At 42.8% G+C, this 15495-nt stretch overlaps 1 protein-coding gene across 3 annotated transcripts in view; it reads right to left on the bottom strand.

Moving 5' to 3' along the window:
- LOC144948689 (uncharacterized) overlaps positions 1-15495 on the bottom strand; it is a 91755-nt gene that overhangs the window by 54096 nt on the left and 22164 nt on the right. The window lies entirely within an intron of this gene.

Genomic DNA, 15495 nt, shown 5'->3' with positions numbered 1-15495 from the left:
TGAGAGATTAATTTCTACGTGGTGGTTCATCCACTCACGTTGCTTTATCCAAGAGCTTTTTTTGGAATGACGCCAAAGCAAGAACCATAAATTTGATAACAAAATCAAGTTAAGGCCGAACAAGCATGTTTGAATACTCACAACAATCTCACCGTAAAAGTTAACAACACCCGACATTAATATAGTTTGCAAAGGTCTTAAACAGTTCGAAGAAACCTATAATTTGCGCTTGACATTTGTGGGTGGTTTATTATCGGGCATCCGTGTGCTTTAATTATTTATTTGGGGGGGGTGCGTAAGGAATGTGCCACAGGCAGTAGGCCCTAATCTGCTTAGTTTTGGGGTCAGCAATCTGTGTGCTTTGGTGAGCCCTCAGAGCAGAGAGGAACCTTTCAATGATCAGCTTCCAAGAGAGCACACGAGAAGTCCCGTGTTATGCAACCGCAGCACTCTGGTGTTTTGACAAAACATCATTCAGCTCAAGTGGGAAAGTTCACCGACAGGTTTACACACACCGTGAATTGCCCCACTGGACAAAGAACCCTAATCGTAAAAAAAGAAACACCCCACTTTATTTATGAACGTTCTTTACGAAGACTGGATGCAATTTTTTTTGAGAATTGGTAAGACTAATACGGGTTCGCCCATGACTAAGCTTCGGTGTGACTAATACAGTAATTTGTGCATTTGGAAAGAATAAGAATAGTTTTGCTTTGAATGTTCAGCTAATTTCCTGGCAATGACTGTCTAAGGCTGAAGACTGCTTGGAGAATGCACAAGCATGTAATAATAATGTTTTATATTACCGAGGACAGCCACGCCGAGTCCAAGATGTATTTGTCAGGAGGGTCCTGCATCGGGTTTTTCTCTATTTCAGCCATTTCATGAGTACGTATATACATGTGGGGGGGGGGGGGGGACCGGAGCACCCGCAGAAAACCCACGCACATGACGGGGCAACGCTCTCCCTGTACAGATGGAATAAGGTGGGAGATGAGTCCGCTTGCTGTGCTGCCTTCTCTTCGCAAGCCAGGGCAAGGCACCTCGACGCCCACGTGAAAGGCAGTTTCACAACTGCTGTGCGACCCACCAAACCCTCGCTGCCTCCACAATGCTCGATTGCAGACACGCGGCATCCTCAGAGCTCAGATAATCATTTGCTGTGGTGCCCACAAATGGCACTACCTCAATTCCCTGAAAAACACATTGTTCGGTGTGTATGTTGAACTTCTTTCGCACCGTACGTAGCCAACCCTGCTAATCGGAGGTGCAGTGGAGGGGAAACAAATTAAACACACAAAGCAGTTCTCAAGAAATGACTTTTCGATTTAGATTTCAAAGTGCATAGCTCCTGTGGCTTCCTTAATATCAGAAGGAAGAGCGTTCCAGATGGCCACCACAGAAGCGCATCTGAAAGTGCGCGATGCGGTGACCATCTTTGCCCGATAGCTAGTGACACACATGAAGACTTCATTTGTGCATGAACTACTAATCCTAACTGTTGGATTATGGACATGAGCCACTATACCTTACTAATAATAGCATACGACGTTTCGATTGCAACACAAGCAATCATCATCAGGTACAAATGAAAGATAAAACAAAACTTAGTAAACTTAGAAATGTAATGCAATACAACACAGATAGCTGGCTAACATAACAGTCAACACCCTACCTGGTTGATTACGTTCTTGTAAAGATTGCTAAATTTAAGAGAGAGATTAAACACAGAACCGGAGACACATAGACAGACACGTAAGCAGAGAGAGACAACACAGAGACACACAGAGAGAGACAAACACATAGGCACACAGAGAAACACAGAGGCGTTGTCTCCGGTTCTGTGTTTAATCTCTCTCTTAAATGTAGCAATCTTTGGAAGAACGTAATCAACCAGGTAGGGTGTTGACTGTTATGTTAGCCAACTATCTGTGTTGTATTGCATTATATTTCTAAGTTTACTAGGTTTTGTTTTCTCTTTCATTTGTACCAGATGATGATTGCTTGTGTTGCAATCGAAACTTCGTATGCTATTGTTTAATTCATTAGTTTCTCTTTCTACGTGACTTTACCGAAAGAACCAAAGAGTAGTTTGTAAAGTAGTCAACTGTTTGCGATTCCCCAGGCAAAGGTGAGTTTTGCAAAAGCCCCGTGACATTTACAGCATCAACACAGCAATGGTTGTGTGTGCGGTCCAACAGGTTATCAGAACATCTTCGCTAAAAAGGGTGTCGCTTGTCACCAGTGCAGTCACAGTGACCGAGACAAATCGCTGTCGCAAATCACTTTCAGGCGTTGACTGTCAGGGATGCTGCCTTGCGTGGCGCAATGATTAGCGGTATAAATGGGTTCAACACAGATGGTCGGCAGGCCGTGTGTAGTGGGGCAGAGTCTGGGTACTCGTGCCTCTTCCAAGACATCTGGCTGGCGTGGAAGAGTAGGCCAGATAGCTTCTAGTGGGGCTCACTAGAGCTCTCTCTAGCCGAGGCCATTCTGCCGGCAGTGGTGTGATCCAGCAATTGCACGACTGCCCCTCTTACCTTACATTTTAATCGACTATATTGTGTCTCCACTTGGCTTTTGGCTGACCATCGAACAGAGACGGTCACCGCATCGCCCGCATTCAGATGCGCTTCTGCGACCGTCTGGAACGCTCTTCCGTCCGATATGAGGAAGCCACTGGAGTTATGCACTTTTAAATCATCCAGATTAACAACTAATTTATTTAGAACTGCTTTTTGTGTTTAGTTTGTTGTCCTTCCCCAGCACCTACGATTAGCACGTTGACTATGTATGGTTCGAAAGAAGTTCAACATACGGTACATACATTTACAGATGCTCCTGCAGGACTTTACGTTCACACACTCAATACGTAATCTTATGGGCTTTAGAAATCCTATCGGTGAAGTCTTGTGCTGTGCAGAGGTGCATACTACATCAGCTAGCCGGTCAGTAATCGTGAATCTATCAGATGAAAGCCCAATGAGACAATGGGTCCCTTTCGCAAGGAACGCCTGGGATAAGTAAGACAAAAATCACCCCGAATGTGCCCAATCTCAGAAGAAGCTAAACTCTGCAACTCCTTCCCCTTCGAGGTCAGGACTTCCGAGACACTACAAATCTTCAAATCTCGACTAAAAACGCGGCTCTCTCTTTAGATATTTTAAAACGTCTTTCTCACTTCTTCTCCAATTGGTTATTGTTAACTATTTTCCGCTTTTCCATGCATAGCGCCCTGAGAACGATTGTTTAAGGGCGCTTTATACATTTAAATTATTATTTCAAATGTTCCGATTTCGTCAGGGGCCAAGCAGAGTTGAGGCTGGTTGGTACTTCGATGAGAATTTTTTGCGACAGAATACCAGATGTTACAGGCGTGGGCTGAGATGACCAAGGGGATGGCTGGTACATTCCATTGTTTGAATCCGACTGAAAAATTGGCTTGAGAGTGTGGCTTTTCTGGATAAATGGAATCATTATTATCATTACTATTACCGCATACAAAATAAACTAAAGTTAAAGAGGGATTTATTTTTAAAAAAATGGTGGAAAACAAATAGTTAAATCGGCAATGATGGCCTAAAGGTATATGACAAAGAATGCGATGCACATGGCTGGTCAAATCCAATAAAAGGAAGAATCCCTTTGCTAGGGCTGCAAAACCCAACGATGTGCAGCAGTAAATCACACCCGACTGAAACGCGTTAGGGCAGGTTTGTTAAACACCACTTTGTGGCTTTAAGCATATTTCTCTGCGTGCGTCAAAAAGAAGGGGATAAAAAAAGGGCTTCAAGAGTCTGGTAGGGTCCACGGCATTAAACGTCAAAGTTACGCTCGCACGGTGTCCAAACATGCTCTGGTAACTAAACATGTTGTTATCAAAATGTTTTACAAAGAAAGGGTATACGATTTTAGCATTGGGAAGAGCAATTTTTGCCAGACTAAAGGACAGTATTACGTAAATGAATGAGAGAGACCGAGCCAGAATGAGTCATAATATGGTCAGGCACGAGACGTTTTAAAATGAGCCCTGTGACAAAGTAAAACGAAATAGCGCACCGGTGCCAACACATTTAAAAGTTAAAACAAAAAATTATTTCTGGTAAATAACCACCATTGGATGACAAACAACAAGCGCAGTAAATACACGACAATTTTAAAGACGAATCACACATATCGCTGATAATACACAGCGTGCATTATTCATTTGGCTCCAAAGTGCAGAGCCACAGACTATCGTGTTACAGGGTGTCCTCTGATATTACCTTGAACACACCGGTACCTTTCTAACGCTGCAGTGTTTCCTGTGCAGCATAACACTATGCGAGGGGAGAAAGATGAAACCCCATTCGCGCGTCTCACTGTGGCACACGACAACGGGTGGCCAAACCACGGCTGGCGAGCTCAGTGCAGCTCCTGGATAGGTCAAGTGCGGCTCGATTGTTACACAGATACAGTGGTTTTTTACCGTTCAATATAACCTTATTTGAAACAGGGGGAAAAAAATTGCGGAAGCAGGAGCAGCCCCGTAACACTTTCCCATGGCAGCAGACAAAACTAAGCTATTAAACATTTTATTTTTATTTTACCAGGTAAGGCCCACTGAGATATAATTTGTGGATATCACAAATTATAGCTCAACGAAGTGGCTTATCACCATTTGGAAATTTATGGCAGCAGCAAATACTCTAAACCGTAGAACCTTGAGAAAAATCTACATGAACACGGGGAGAAAGAGATATGCAAACCTCCAAATATGCAGGCATCGGGTCCGGATGGAACCCACGACCTCTTGCAAACCAGGCGAGGTGGTTAACATCTCCACATGAGTACTGCCGGAATACTCCTGCAGATTTCTGAATACAAAAAACTTCACCGTCAATCAGCGCGAGCGAAGTGACCCGCTCAGCACAAGTATCGTGGCTCCTCGGTCATGTGAAGGTTTTGGTACGTGGCTCAGAGGAGCAGAAAGTTGCTGATATATAACTAATTCATTTAAAAGCCACTTATAAATCAAACACTGGATGAAGGCCTCCCAATGACATTTTGGTCAGGGTGAGTGCCGGGTGGCTAAAACGCAGCAAGTTGGCACAGTAGGGGAGGCACTGGTGGTACATCGGCCGTTCACCTCAGTCAGTCAGCCCATGGCACCAGGGGTCCGTCCCGTGACCTCCTGCCAGCGGGCGTTCGATACTTCACGTGGCATTAAAGTGCACATAGCCTGGCACGTCACCACCACTTAGTGGCGAAGGAAAGTTGTTGTTTGACCATACTTCCCCAGGAAGGTTGGTGAATGGGTTGCGGGTGAGGGCTACCAATGATATTTCCCATGGAAACATCAATTATCTCACATTCATAATAATAATGAGGATTCCTTTTATTTATTCAGGAAGCCACACTGAGATGCAATGCTTCGTTTTAAGTAAGATCCTGCATTGGGATATTTGGTCGATTCCATTAAATTAGTATGTATGCGATCTGGGTTCCATTCCCATTCATGGCCAACACCAGTAACGATCATCTGAACCGGTCCTGGGCCTCCCCTAGGTTGACTCAGCCTCAAATGAGTTCCTAATACTGCAAATCGTCACCACTGGGGATACAAAGGTGGTCGGACATGGTGCTGGCCACCCACCCCTTCGTGTGTCGTGCCAGCCTTCATAGATACTTGCTAACAGCACTTGCCCTAACAGTCTGTTAAGGCTATACGGGGGATCTTTGTCTTTTGTACGTATGTTGGACTTCTTTTGCACCGTACATAGCCAAGCGTGCTAATTGGAGGTGTGAAGGTGTTTGGCTTGTTGGAGGAAATTGGAGTGCCTAGAGAATCACATGCATATGAGGGAAATAACCTGAAAGCTCCACACAAATTGATTCAGGAATCCATGGCCTTTCTGCTATCTTCCATTGATCTAACAGCCCAAGCCTGCAATGCCTGTTATGCCCAAAGAATCTTCCATCCAAGTACTAACCAGACTCATGACTGCTTAGCTTCCACAAACTGATGAGATCGGGCACATTGAGGGTAGTCTGGTCATATCAATCATTGATGTTTGTATGAAACTCTTCACTTGTACCTTCTCAAATAACAGCAGCATTTTGCGGAAGTGTGAAGAATAATATTCTCAGAATTTACAGCCAGCGCTGAAGTAAGCTCTTCCGACGTAGTGTCGCTCACGGGGGGTTGCTTAACCATACTTCACCTCGCTGGTCAGCGCGGGTTTACTTTGGACCAGTTAAGCTATCAATTCGCCACTGATGTTATCCATGGCTGAGAATCGAACTCAGGTCGTCGGATGCATAGCACGGTTGCGTTAACCGCAGCCCCAATGCTCCACCACAGGTGTGTTGGGTACACAGTGACTAACGCAAAACATCTAAATATTAAATTCAATTTGCGCAATATACAATTGTACTCAAGCAAACGATTGTACGTGCACACAATGACACGCACATATAAACGTTTTTTTACATAACACTATACCGCCACGTTATTAAATAGTTTTGGCCAGAGGTGTTGCACAATTTGAACAAACGCTGTGACATTTTAATGGCTCGTTTACATAACTGGGAATGTCAGTTTGCAGAAAACGGCAAATGTTATGAAACACCTGGACCACAGATGTTACCCGTACCAACCACATGTATCTGTGTTGAACTTCACGAGGGGGGGGGGGTAATGGTTTAAGAGGCAAAACCGAAGGACAGTCGACCAAGACATCAATAGCTGCCTCTCATCTCATTGGTCATGATAACGTCATGTTGTCATTTATATTAAACCTCTTACTTAATTTAAAACGATTAACATTCCTGACAAATTACTGTATTACTATCTTTTATTTTAGCAGGTAAGGCCCGCTGAGCTATATATCTCTTTTTCAGAAGCGACCTGGCAACCACAAATGACAGCTCAACGAAGTGGCTTATCATCATCATGTGGAAATGTATAGCAGTCAAATACTCTAAACGCACATTTCTAAATGTGGAGAAAATCGACGAGAGCACAGGGAGAGAGACATGCAAACTCCAAATATACAGCATGCGTCAGGGTCGGGATCGAACCCACAACCTCCTGCATACCTGGGGAGCGAGTTCACATCTCGGCACAGCAGCACATCTGACGTCAAGTCTAAAAAGTAGTTTCTCACAAGTTCATCACCTGTTCGCAGTTCTGAGTGGTGGACAAAATATTCTACATTTTTACATAGGCGGAGAGTCTGTTCCGTATTGACAACCACTGTTGACTTCCCACAAAAAGAGTGCTCAGTGTGTTAACCCTGGAGGAATGGAAGGCTGAGTCAATGCCAACATGATATTGGAACTGGGGGCATGTTTTTATTACGAGCCACGCACTCGAAGCTCCACGCCACCCGGCCAAATAATAATAATACCGTACAGAACACACATTAAGTCAAATTCAATATGTATTACGTTCTTCAAGGCATGACCGTAACTATTGTGATCGAATTACTATTCACATCTTCAAGTGCATCATTCCATTACAGTCTGGTCATACGGCAAATTACTTGCAATACTATAGCTACAGTAGTACTGCATGTGTGGTGTAATTTACAATGACCAAATTACAGCCCTTTAGTCAACCTATTGCTGTCAGAACACCACCCCCATGCAATGTCAATCAGGTATTGTTTAACCACATTTCAACATGTTGCTTTTGTGCAGGCTGGTGACAGAGGCCCAGGAATGATCCAAATATCACGGGTGGTCACACTGCTAAAAAGGATCGTATGTATGTATGTATGTTGAACTTCTTTCGCACTGCACGTAGCCAACTGTGCTAATTGGAGGTGTTTGTTTATGGAATGGCAGCCAAAAGATATGAAACGTCTGAGAGAGCAACCGCCGTCGAGATGAAGGTATAAACAGGTGCATGTGAAGGAGTTAAGCTAAAACTATTTTTTATTTTACCAGGTAAAGCCCACTGAGTTGTGTAGCTCTTTTACAGAAGCGACCATGCTATCCCAAATTATAGTTCCCTTTTATCATCTGGAAATATATAGCAGCCTAACACTCTAAATGTATGTCGATTCTAAATGTGGAGGGGAAAATCAGAGGACTCGGAGAAAAATCTACGCGACCACAGGGAGAGGGACATGCAAACTCCAAATATACAGGCATAAGGAAAAGGATCGAACCCACGACCTCCTGTATACGAGGTGAGGTAGTTAACATCTAAGTTGTTTTGTGGTTGTTGTTGTTGTTTGACTTGCATCCCACTGGGATTTTTGCACACAGCGTTGGTGTACGGTGTTTTTTCTGCAATATTTTTGCTGTCTTTTCTTGGATTTTATGTTTGCAATTTATTCACTTTAAGATGTTTTTTGTTCATGTTTTTGTTTTTTGTTTGTTGCGGTTGCACCCGATTCAAGAGCCGAATGGCTCACAGGGCAATACCTAATAAATGAACTTGAACTTGAACCATGACGAGTTCAATGTCCTGGGGCATCATGACACTGTGAGTGATGATGTCATGGGGAAGACCTTTACCCAGCAGTGGATAGAGCATGACTGATGATTATGTTTACGATTATAAAATAAATTACCGTAAGTAGGAAACTGTAAATATTTAGCCGCGACAGAATTAATTCACTAACAGCCTCCAGTGCTAAATGCGAGTTCAAATTATCCCTGCCGTAAATTTGTATCTGAACGCCCCAAAGGCAATAAATGTTTCGCGTCATAAAATAAATGTATTCGTAATATTACTGAAAGCATTTCAATGTCAGAGTACATTACATACCATGCATATCGTATAAGTGCGCCTTTGTTTTTGTAGGGAGTGATGGTGTTGGTGGACTGTACTATACTCCAGTTGATCTAGGTTCAATGTATTGCCATTGTGTTGTTTAGAGGCAATTGGTATGTTTCTGAACCTTGTGCCTCTCCTAGGTTTTCAAAGTATAAAAATAATTCAGATCCTTTATTTCAACCAGGTGAGAGCCCATTGGGACTAAAGGTATATTTTTGTTGTTGTTGCAAAAGGGACCTGGGCTGCATAGCAAAACATGAGAACACAAAATACATTTTCGACAAGAAAATTAAACTCAAGATATCCCGTATATTAACCCTCATATTAGAGCGATTAAAACAAACCAATTCACCGTGGTGACGATCATCATTGGCCACGACTTGCCCACTGGTTGATGGAGGTCATTTCCATTCCGTCACAGTCTCATAATGGTGGTGAGATGTTATCTCCCTCGCCTGGTATACAGGAGGTCGAGGGTGCGATCCTGACTCCCGACTCCTGTTATAGTTATATATTTGGAGTTCGCACATTCTCCCTACGGTCATGTTAATTTTTCTCCGGGTCCTCCGGTTTTCCCCTCCACATTTAGAATCACGCATTTAGAGTATTTGGCTGCTGCTATACATTTCCACATAAGCCACTTCAATCTTGATTGGAAGCTTTCGTGACTGCAGGAATAGATCACGACGTTTCGATCGCAACACCTGATGACGATTGCTTGTGTTGCGATCGAATCGTCGTGATCTATTATTTTTCCACTTACGTGACTTTCCTGAAAGAACCAAAGAGTATAAGCCACTTCGTTAAGCTATCATTTGTGGTCGCTTCAGAAAAAGAGCTATACAGCTCAGTGGGCCTTACCTGGTAAAATAAATAATTCAGCAATTAATCTAGCTCTTGTAACGTGAGCTCATTGCTCCATCTCTCATTGCATGTCTACTGCATAGGGACTTGTAAGCAGCAAAAAGCAGGTTGATTACTAGTAATTCAGAAAGGGTTACCTTCCGGAGAAATATGTAACCTAAACGCACGATAAGAGACAAAATCTAAACATCAATTAAATAATGTTATTCCACATCAATTTAATTTTATATACCAAGATTCAAAACCATGAAGCGGAGGTTCCAAATGTCACATTTAAAGAAGTAATCCCTGCTCTTCAAAGTACAAAAGAAGAGAGAGCTCATGGATCAGATGGTACAACTGTGGACATCACCAAAGAAGCAGGACCAGTTGTTGAAACTAATTTGGCAGAGATATTTATGTTTACAAGTAAATTAAATACCTCAATCATTGAATTGTTCCTCAATAATGGTGAAAAACTTATCCATTTGCTTTTTTTTGCATGGATATCAATTGTTTACGAAAATTATTACAAGCAAAATAACACAAACTTTCGAAGCTAACCAACCTCATTAGCATCCCTGGTTTAGAAAAGCGTTTTCTACCATCAATTGCATACAACCCATCAATCATAATATGGAATATATGAATGAATATGAAATACAGGTCAATTATACCCAGCCTTGCAGAGTATGGACATACATTTGATTCAGTGGAAATGAATGCAGTTGTCCATGTTCAAGGCATAAATAAATATTTAGAAATTATAAAAAAAACAATTCGAAAAATGGAACAGCTACAACTAGGATTTATATAGAAATAAAATAAATGAATATCAGAAAAGAACAAAGGTGTAAGTTTAACACGAAGCAAACACGTACAATATATGGACTAGCTGGGTAAGAACAATCAAAAACATTTGCGCTCAAATCTTCAAGGCAAAAAAATATATATATAGTTCATCATAGAAGAGTGATTGAGAGGGAACAAATGTTAATTATACGAGATCCCCAAACAGTTCCAAATTGGTCCTCAAGCATAGCGAGTTGCTGGCCTCAGCTGGGTCACCAATGACCGCACAAAAATACAATCACATCAAACATGAATCTGCATCAATTGTATCTGAATTCCATCTCTCAGAATAAATATATATGATTCGATTTTGACTGATGGGAAAGTGCTGCCCCCTACCGTCTGGCCCCCAGTATACTTTGGAAGGATCTCAACGGCAACTTTTTGCCATCCCCTTGCCTTGACCATTCTGTAATGCGTACGTTTGCACTGCCATGGCGGGAGATCGGACTGGATACTTTGTCTTACGAAATGACACCGACGGCATAGCTGAGATAAAACACTGGGGGGGGGGGGGGAGGATGTGACCAATATTAATTTGTGGGGGAGTCAATTATGTGGTTAAAATAAAAGCAGACCCTTAAAGGAACTTTTAAAATAAATCGGTTATCAGTTTGATGAATTATGATGTTAACACACTGATTTTTTTCCCTCCAGGTAATGTGAACATCACGCTACTGTCTCATAAGTGATATGGGCACCACGGTGGAGAGATGCTATCTGCCCCGCCTGATATGCAGGATGTCATGGGTTCGATCCCGACCCCGATGCCTGTTGTATATATGGATTTTGTATGTTCTCCCGTGGTGGCATAGATTTTTCTCCGCGTCCTCGGGTTTTTCCCTCCACATTTAGATACACAATAAGCCACTTCGTTGAACTATTCATTTGTGGCCAGGCCGCTACTGAAAAAGAGTTATATAGCTCAGTGGGCTTTACCTGGTAAAATTATAAATAGTTGAAAATGCCAGTATTTCAGTCTTGAGGCTTTTGATGGGTCAATGAAGACGGATAAACATATTTGATTCTCATCTTAAATGATGTTGGTATCATAAAAGTGCTCAAAGCAACTTATGTGGTGCTAAGCCTTGGCCTGACGCCAGATTGCTTTGAATTTATGATAAATCCTGCCTCTTAACAATACCAATTATAAAACAGTTGCTGCTCTACTAAATTAACCAGGATATTTGGCTGTATGCACAGATTTGATATTCGTCTGCACTGTAGTTATGTACTGATTACTACTCCACCCTTTTAATAGGGGTGCAAATTTTCAAACACGAGGTACCAAAATAAAAATGATTGCCAGCTGAAAAAGATGCGTGTTTTTAGGACCACAATGGTACTTCAGGAGCAATTTGAAGAATTTGGGGCAGAGCATGTTGTTGTTTCTGGTTAATCACAATGCTCTAGGGAGGTCAGGCTATTCTCTACTGCCTACAAATGAAAGGGTTAAGGGGCAGCCCTGCAACCGCTTGCTCATGCCATTGTTAGTAGAAGGACCTCCACTAATGGGAGCTATAGAGAGCCCCTTTAGTGGTAACCAGTGAGCTATTGGCCAGTTACCCTGGGCACCAGGGTGTCGAGATGTTAACTACCTCGCCTGGCATGCAGTAGGCCGTGGGTTCGATCCCAACCCTGTCGCCTAATGTATATTTGGAGTTGTTCTCTGCGGAACATTTGGCCTCCTCTTTAACGCTGACCAGACATCTTGCAAGAGGTGGATGTAACCCATACTTTACCCCACCCGCACATGAACCCTTTGGACGACTACCTGTGGTGGTACCCATTTATAGGGCTGAGTCGCCAGAGGTGGGGGTAGGGGGGTATTTAAGATGCTTTGCCCCATTGTTTAAACGGCAGTGCCTGGAGATTAAAGTCCAGGGCGCTAACCAATTAAACCACAGCAGCATTCCAAACAGAAAGATATGAAATACAAGTGACCACGCCATGAAGCCCAAGAGCTCGGATGTAGCAAAGTAAATGGTATGAGAGGCCCCTGTTGCCAATGGCATTGCCTGCTTCACCAAAGTGTGATTTTTATGACCTGTAAAATGTTTTCCTCCCCCTGCGGACTTTGTTGTTGTTCAGTTTAACACGTAGGCTTAATATTTGAATACAGTTTTTTTGGGTTAGTATTATTTATTGTTGTTTACTAAAATACCCATCATGTGAAGTGTTATTTGAGATAGCCAACCCAAACGTTGCTTTGGATAAGTGTCGAGTCACCATATAACATTTATAAAGGTAATTTAAAGTGTTTTAATTTTTTAAAAAAGTTTTGGGATGATCGAATTGATTTTTGTCCACGCTGTATGGCAATATGTTCAGAAGACAAATGCCAATGTTGAGGTCAGCTAGCCAAGAGAAGGCTTCAAGACACAGTTTGTTCAGATTTGCTATGACTCAATTGATGGAGCGCAGACTACTGTGGTGATTTCATTTTCCTAGGTCAGCCCCAGGCCTACTTTATATGCTAATTTCACCCAACTCTGGTGTGACCCAAGGGTTATGTCTATTTTTTTTTACAAGAGGTGTATGGATGTTAATTGTTTAGAAGCAAGTTTTTTTTATTGACCTTGCAGATTCTGTATTTGGGAATACCAAAATGCTTCACCCAATTTATTTGAGCTATGCATGCAGTTTGCTAACAAAGCGGTGGCAGGTGTTGTGTCAGACTCCACGTGGAGTCACATTGCCCTTAGCCTGGCACAGCTGTCGTGGTGACATCGCTGCTGTTATTGTTTGTTGCTGTATAGGCAATTGCTAAAGGCATCTCCTCAACATGATTCTTTGTCTAAGTCTGTTCGTCAGTTTGTGGATTTTAAAAGTGCTTTCAACTATTTACAACCTTGTTTGAACCAGTTAATTTGGATTGCTACTTATACACAGTACTGTTTACAGGTACGAGTAAACGTTGCTTATCAACAGTGCTTATCAAGGAGGGGTCAATGGGCGAACCTTTTAGACATATCATCACAGTATTTACACAAAGATCACCCGTATAGCCTTAACAGACTGTAGGAGCAAGTGCTGTTTGCGAGCACCAATGAAGGTCGGCACGACACACGAGCGGGTGGGTGGCCAGCATCACGCCCTACCGCCTTTGTCTCCCTAGTGGCGATATTTACACATTGTACCAGGTACTCATTTGAGGCTGAGTTGACCAAGGAGAGGCCCAGGACCAGTTCAGTGCAGATCGTCGCTGGGTTCGTAGCGCAACACACACACACAGGTAAAATGGTAAAGGTTCAACCCTGCAATTACGTGTTCAATTGATCAATGTATACTTGTCCGCACATTCGATTAGAATGGTTGACTACGTATGGTGCGAAAGAAGTTCAACGTACATACATAAGTTATAACACAGAAAGTTACGTTTAGCCAGTTACCCAGCTAGCTTGCAAGGGAGATGCGTGGTGCATCAGCACATAGCAAGAACAACCTCAAAATCATCCGTACAGAAGAGCAGGCAACAAGGAAACATGCCGATGCTGGCAGAAGGACCTCCACTGGATAGTCCCTCCAGAGAGCATTTGGCCTACTCTTCTACAATGGAAAAGGTAGGAGCACTCACATTTTAACCAACCACATGCAACCAACAACACAACAAGAACCGCCGTACACCACTAAGTGACGGTGACATCGCCAAGGCGCTTGTGCCATGCTAGGTGCACTTTCCGCACACCACAGGAGCTTCCCATATACACACAACCACAACATGGCGTTGTCAGTTCTATGAAGCCTCTTCCAGACAGGATTTGCCTGCAGCTTCAAATTAAAATCTCACTTTGTTCGGGCAGAGTTAGGACGACACAGCTTGGGACATAATTACTCCAGAAAACCCACAGCCTAATTTAGGGATAAACTACAGTCTAAAACGGGCACATGTTTGAATGAATCATGTACTTTGTCTCTGTGCGGTTTCCAACATCTCACCTTGTAGAAAAAAACTTTTACGCAGTTATGTACGGCAGTTCAAACCACGGTGCAAGTTTTTTAAATCCCCAACCTTTGCCGACCCATCATTATAAATGGGTACATAACAGTTCGTCTACTGGCAGGTCAAGTGCGCTGGGCTAACGTGTGGGTACGCCCAACACTCTTCCAAGACGTTTGGCCAGTGTGGAAGAGTAGGCAAAAAGGCCCTACAGAGGGCTCCTCGAGCGCTCCCTCTAGTGGAGGCCCGTCCACCCGTAAGCAATTGCAGGTCTGCACCTTTACCCTTCATACAGCGTCATTACTAGCTGAATGATTGTATATAGCGTGTAATACAAAATAATTCATTATAATTTTCGGCCCCCTTGTCAATTCTTTATCAAGCAAGCTGTTTGTTTGGTCCACTGCTGCATGAAGGCATCCCCTTGCCGTGCCAGGCTATCAATGCCACACACGACACAAATATATATCTTAGTTCCCCATCATGTTTACGTAGACTGTCCTTCAGTTGCATACGTGTTTTAACGTTTTAATTTTATGCTAAGGTAGCGCTTGACATTTCACAGGTTAGTGCCAGACACATTTATTGCAATGAACAAAACACATTTCTCAGTGAGTGTCGTGGCAAGGCTCGTGTGGTAATGTCAAAGCAATGCATTTTAGATGTGAATTAAAGCGATGCACATTTTAAGGAGCACGGTTTTCATTTTGACTCCCAAGGCTCGAGACTCGGTCAAAAGTCTGTCAAAGCTAACGCACCATACAGTCGAACACGTAGTCGGAGGCTTTCAGTGGCGGGTTTAACGACACATTTATATTTACGCGATCTAACCCCAAAAATCCTCGATTATGCACCATGCAATATTAACGCAATGAGAGAGACATTAAGATAATACATTAACGTAACAATGATAAAGCATGAATAATACGTGATTTTCGATCACTTGAAAATGCACCATTGGGAACTGGTTCAGAATCATTTGGCTGATGTCACTTGTCAATTTTTTATCAGCTGTTGCCAGGAATCGAACTCGGATCACTGGGTTTACCACGCAGTACGCTACTCACTGTGCCACCGTTAACACACGCAT

The sequence above is a fragment of the Lampetra fluviatilis genome, chromosome 50 (genome assembly GCF_964198595.1).
Source record: "Lampetra fluviatilis chromosome 50, kcLamFluv1.1, whole genome shotgun sequence".
Lineage (NCBI taxonomy): Eukaryota > Metazoa > Chordata > Hyperoartia > Petromyzontiformes > Petromyzontidae > Lampetra > Lampetra fluviatilis.
This window is presented reverse-complemented; position numbering and strand designations above follow the sequence as displayed.